A 6,000-nucleotide genomic window follows, 5' to 3' on the forward strand; every position below is an offset into this window, starting at 1 on the left:
TTGGCTGAGTGCCTGATTCTTGATTTTGGCTGAGGTCATGACCCCAGGCCTAAGTCCCATGTTGGGCTCCATGTTCAACATGGAGCCTGCTTAAGATTCTCACTCTCTCTCAGTCCTTTCTTTCTCTCTCCCGTCTGCCACTCTCCCCTGTTCATGCATGCACTCTCTCTCTCTCTCAAAATATAAATTAAAGTAAGTAAGTGAATGAATGAATGAATCAGTCATTCAGTCAGGGGAGAGTCTCCTGGCTGGCTTAGTTGGAAGTGCATGCCATTCTTGATCTTGGGGTCGTGAGCTCCTGCCCCACGTCAGGTGAAGAGATTACTAAAAAAAAACCTACCGGGGCACCTGGGTGGCTGAGTCGCTTAAGGATCTGACTTCAGCTCAGGTCCTGGTCTCATGGTTTGTGGGTTTGAGCCCCAGTCATCCAGCTCTGTGTTGACAGCCCGGAGCCTGGAGCCTGCTTCGGATTCCGTGTCTCCCTCCCTCTCTCTCTCTCCGCCCCTCCCCTCTCACGCTCTGTCTGTGTCTCTCTCTCTCAAAAATAAATAAACATTAAAAAAAAAAAAACCACGGAACTTAAAAAAAAATGTCAGGGCAACTGTAAATAGCAGGGGAAAAGCTTACTATTACTAACTTAAGAATCTCATCTAGAAAAATGCCCTAAAACTTCAACAACATTACCTCCTACTAATAAATATAAAACAAAACTGTTGTATTGTTCCTGCTTTGATAATCAAGTAACCCACATGGAAGACAGGAAATTGCAATTCTTCTGTTTTGAAACTTCAACTACAAGAGCTCGTGAGAGTATTAATAGCTTTTCCACTTACAGGATGCTTTTAGCGACGAGGTCTCGTCCTCTCTTCTTCTACTACTCTGCATGAAGTATAACCTGAAATTAAAGATTTCACAATGAGACACCAACATGGAGCTCTCAGATTATGTTGCTCTCTACCCTACGTGGGTCTTGTCAAATAAACCAAAAACCTGTGTGACCCAATCTGGAAAAATGCGGTTATTCCTCCCTCTCAAGGATATGCAGCCTTCGTCTTATCCAGTGACTCGGTCTTTCACCTAGTTTGGTCTGACACAGAAATTAACTTCATTTTCCAGCTCATCACACTCAGCATATGCTCCAACAAATGGATTCCTGTGTCCGGAGACCAGTAAAATCCCTGTCTCCCTTGGGGATTCTGCTATAGCATTTGTTCTAGGACATTAATGGATGTCCTAACCAGTCCACGTTTTCTGAAGCAATGACAACTCAAGGTCATAGCCTCAAAATGAGGCACGTTCAATATAATGACACATACAGCACACAGACATTCCTGGTGATGTCAATCATGCATATTGCTTCCTTTTTCCAATGTGAAGTGTAGTGGGGGTTCTCATCCTAAGAGGCATTTTAGAAATCACCAAATCAATTTCTAGGAAGGAGCCTTTTGCATGAGTTAGAGCAACTGTTGTGTCAGTCCCCAATGTTTGCTCAGAGATGTATACACAACTACAAATGTGTACCAGATGATTGACAAAAAGTGGTCAAGACTACATGTTCTCTCAAAATTCGTGCCCCAAGCCAAAAAAAAAAAAAAAACAACCTCCAAACTACTTCAAAAGATAGATAGATTAGCGACTCTGTCTGAAAGTCTTAGATAAGATGTTTTCAATAAATTGCTCAGGAAGACTGAATACTGAATACATTTCAATATAGAGGTTGTGATTTTAAAAAGGAAAAAGGGCGGGGTGGCTCAGGGGTTGAGCATCCGACTTTGGCTCAGGTCACGATCTCACCATTTGTGTGTTGGAGCCCCATGTCAGGCTCTCTGCTGTGAGCACGGACGGAGCCTGGAGCCTGCTTCGGATTCTGTGCCTCCCTCTCTCTCTGCCCCTCCCCAACTTGTGCTCTGTCTCTCAAAAATAAATAAACGTTTAAAAATGTAAAAAAAAAAAAAAAGAGAGAGAGAGAGAGAGAGAGAGAAGAAAAATGTCTAGAACAAAAGGACATGTCCCAAAACAAATGGGAAAGAAAAATAAATTTGGAATTTTAGGGAAATGTCCTGCCAAAAATGCTGCAGGACAAATCACAGAAAGTTATTCAAAGACATATCATAAAACCAGAACACCAAATCTCTCTTGCAGGTGAGTAGATTAGGTAACTCTTTCACAGTGTGAAAACTAGACTAAGAGAAATAGATCAGTTATCAGATCTTCTAATAATACAATGAAAATAAACACCCAGTGACTGAATAGGAGGGAGGTAGATGATTTTACTTTATTTATAGCTTGAACTAATAGATGTGCATAAGATTTTTTACCGTTTACAGACATGCTTCTAATACACTTAACTATTAGTGACCAGATTTTACTTGATGTCCATAGTGCATATTATAAAACCATAAAAACCACCGGAGTGTGGATTTTTCATGCGTAATCTTTTTTTATTAAAAAAATTTTCTTTTAACGTTTATTTATTTTTGAGACAGAGAGAGACAGAGCATGAACGGGGAAGGGGCAGAGAGAGACGGAGACACAGAATGGGAAGCAGGCTCCAGGCTCTGAGCCATCAGCCCAGAGCCCGACACGGGGCTCGAACTCACGGACCATGAGATCGTGACCTGAGCTGAAGTCGGACGCTTAACCGACTGAGCCACCCAGGCGCCCCTTCATGCGTAATCTTTACTTGAGACAACTCAAACCAGGATGGGATCCAAAACTAAAAATAGTAACAAACACATAAAAGTGAGCTTATCAAAATGAGCCCTGCTCAGTCCAGGTAAACTATTCTAGAGTTATGGATGTACACGGGAATTTCTTGTCCTCCTGAAAGACATCAGCCACTAGTGCACTGCCCAGCCTCTGAGACCCCCTCATTGCTCCTTCCCTTGGAGAAAGAAAATTTTTAGTGAATCCAGAACAGAGCTATCTGAACAGAAACAAGAAAAAGACCAACATTATATGAACACAGTTTGGAAAATGATCACAAAAATGGTAGAAATCACCATCAGACTCACTGTTTTCTCTCTCTCATTGAGTGTAATAAAAGACAAGAGCAAAATAATAAAAGACGAAGAAAAAGGAACAGAAGCAATTGAAAAAAATTGTCTACAAGGTAGATATTGATAAAAACAATAATATCAGACCGATTTGAAATCAAGGTTGAAAGTCTCAAAGGGGACTAGAAGAATATTTTATATTCATAAAAGATATGATCCACCAAATATATGTAACGGTCAGGAACTTTTGCGCACCTATTAACATATTTAAAATTTATACTGCAAAGCCTGATAGCAGAACAAAAATCTACTGACAAACCCCAAATAAAGCAGGGGATGTTAACCTGTCACTCAAAAATCAACAGATCAAATTTACACAGAAATGTAGATGTAAAGGAATAGATCACACAATTTGATGAACAGGTACAGATTTTCTGCCCAATTAAAAAAAAATACACAGCCTTTTCAAATACTCATGGAATATTTGCAAATATTAGCTATATATTAATTAGGCCAGTAAAAAAGTTCGATGAATTCCTCAAATTAGAAATTATTATTTTTTAATGTTTATTTATTCATTTTGAAAGAGAGTGAAAGGGGGAGAGGGACAGCTGGAGAGGGGCAGAGAGGGAAGGGAGAATCCCAAGCAGGCTCTGTGCTGTCAGCCCAGAGACCTAGGTGGGGCTCGATTTCACAAAACCATGAGATCATGACCTGAGCTGAAATCAAGAGTCCAAAGCTTAACCGGCTGAGCCACCCATGTGCCCCAGGATTTGTTTTCTAATTTTGTGGAAGAAAGGTCCGGACAGGTTTCTCGGAGGAATGAAAATTAAGTTGAGACTTGAGAGCTCTGAAACTTAGCTAGGTGAAACAGTGAGCTAGATGGAGGAAATTATCCACCCGAAGGCCTCCCCACCCCCCACAGGACTCCGAGGACATGCCTGTTAACCATGGTTCACACGATAGTGAGTGTGACAGGCAGCCTCCCGTGTACATGGTTTATACCCAGCTTCAAAAAGTTTACACCTCCTACCAAAAGTAGTAATTAGGTGGCTTACATATTAAAAATATATTCAGTATATAAAAATACATATTATACGCATATTCATCTATCAAGGAACCAACCTAAGAAGTGTCAGAGGTAGTCCCTGCATTCAAGAAGTATGCGCAGCAGTGAAGAGTATAGAGTGTCAGACTTAGACCAAGTGAATAACGGAAACACTTCACAAAATGTGAAGTGAGCGGCCTGCACCGAGCTCGCACTTAACCGCTTCACCCCTTCACTCCCTGACGAGCTCTCCAAACGGCTAAGATGAAGACGAGGAAACAGGCGCTTCAGCCTTGCCCAACCGAGAAGCTCTCTCTGAGGCCCCCGGACTCTCCAGCAAAAAGAAAAAGATCACCAGGAGAAACCAGTCGTCCCATCTCAGTGCGCAGGTAGACAGCCCCGAGTTACACCCTTTTGTCAATTGGTCGACCCCTAGCAGCAACCTAGGCGGCTTCCAAAAGTTCGATAAGGGCCAGCCCAGGCTTCAAGCTTAGGGCTTGAGCTGAGACGACCCAGGGTCGGCCTGGACCGAGTGTGGGAGCTCCGGCTCCCGGAAGCCCTGGGCCACGTGGGGAGGAGGGAGCCAGTCCTTGCCTCGGTTCTCTCTGCAGGACGCGCGGTCTGCGGCTGCGCTCCCCGCCCCGTCTCTAGCCCGAGGCCAGCCTTGGTGGCTTCTGGGTTCCCACTCACCAGAGTGTGAGGGCTCAGGCAGCCGCGGGTGGAGGGGAGGAGGAGGTCTGAAGGTGTGGGGTTAGGGAGGGAGAGGGAGGAAGGGGGGGACTGTGGGATCCCCAAGGCCAGCAGCTCAAAGGACGGCCATCAGTCGTCATGGCCATTGTCACGACCACCCCCTGCCAAGCGTACGCATGGACATGGGGCGGGGTCCGGCCCTATGTGTCACCTGGGAAGGACATCCATCCACAAACTGGATCTGGACTGCCTATGCCTCTTCCCCTCCACCTCCCCTCCTCCCTCTCCGTTCCTCCTCCGGTTACTGAGCTTCTAGGCCGGGTCAATCCTCCCTACCTGGGAAACCTCTTGCGTTCGGGTGAAGTCAGAGCCCTGCTTCATTTAGGAAAGCTCTGAATAATAATTAGGGGGGGGGGCGCGGAGAAGGGAGACAGCCATAGGGTAAATCAAGGAAGTAATAACAATAGCCACTGTTGAAGCTTCCGCCACTGTGCCGTAGTCGCTGTGCTCTGTCGGAGCACTTGGGCCCATCTCAATCTTTCCATTCCTTTTCTGCGTTTGGTCCCATTAGCTTGCGTCTAGAAATCGATTCGAATGAAAAACAATCCGGGACGTAGGCAAATATTTATTTGCACAGATGTGTAGCACAGCTCTTTGTAATACTGAAAACTTAGGCCAACAGTACGCCAGTGATTCTAAATCATGGTACATCCTTTTAGTGGGATTTAACAACAAACAAAATGTTCCCTATATAGTAGGGGGCAGTTTACAAAACAGTTTCTGCTTAATAAAGAAAACATATAGACATAATTTCAATGGACAGAGACTAGAAAATAGTTATCTCTAAGTGGCTGAATGATGATTGTCAATTTTCCATAAGGATAAGAGAAAAAAAGTTGTAATGTTAAATTATAAGTTAAATAATATAAGTTAAAAGTTATAAGTTAAAATGCTCAATTCTGCCCCTCTCGAATTGTCTCTCCCTCTCGCCACCTCAGGGCTGTCATTCTGGGAGAAGCGGCAAGGGGCTGCAGGAAGGGCGCTTGTATCCCCTCCGCGTCCCCCCACCTCCCCTCCCCGACCTCGCCACGTGCGGGGATCCGCTCTTGCGAGGGCCCTTGCATCCCCTCCGCGTCCCCCCACCTCCACTCCCCGACCCCGCCACGTGCGCGAACCGGCGCTTCCGAGGGCTCTTGCATCCCCTCCGCGTCCCCCCCTCCCCTCTCCTCTCTCTGACCCCGCCACGTGCGGGGACCCGCGCTTCCG

The 6,000-nt window shown here is 45.1% G+C and overlaps 1 protein-coding gene across 4 annotated transcripts in view; it reads right to left on the minus strand.

The window, feature by feature from the left end:
* The window catches only part of SLCO5A1 (solute carrier organic anion transporter family member 5A1), a 310,848-nt gene extending 306,019 nt beyond the window's left edge, over positions 1–4,829 (minus strand). For 3 of the 4 annotated variants that reach the window (XR_007148759.1, XM_047842985.1, XM_047842982.1), the window contains exons 1-2: positions 4,735–4,829; positions 834–895 (exon numbers count right to left, since the gene is read on the minus strand). The gene's annotated coding sequence lies outside the window, so the exon portion shown is untranslated. Of the gene's footprint in view, positions 1–833; positions 896–4,121; positions 4,231–4,734 lie in introns of those variants that run through there. The other variant, XM_047842984.1, reaches the window with a different exon arrangement.
* Positions 4,830–6,000: the final 1,171 nt, after the last annotated feature.

This window comes from Prionailurus viverrinus, chromosome F2 (genome assembly GCF_022837055.1).
Source record: "Prionailurus viverrinus isolate Anna chromosome F2, UM_Priviv_1.0, whole genome shotgun sequence".
NCBI lineage: Eukaryota > Metazoa > Chordata > Mammalia > Carnivora > Felidae > Prionailurus > Prionailurus viverrinus.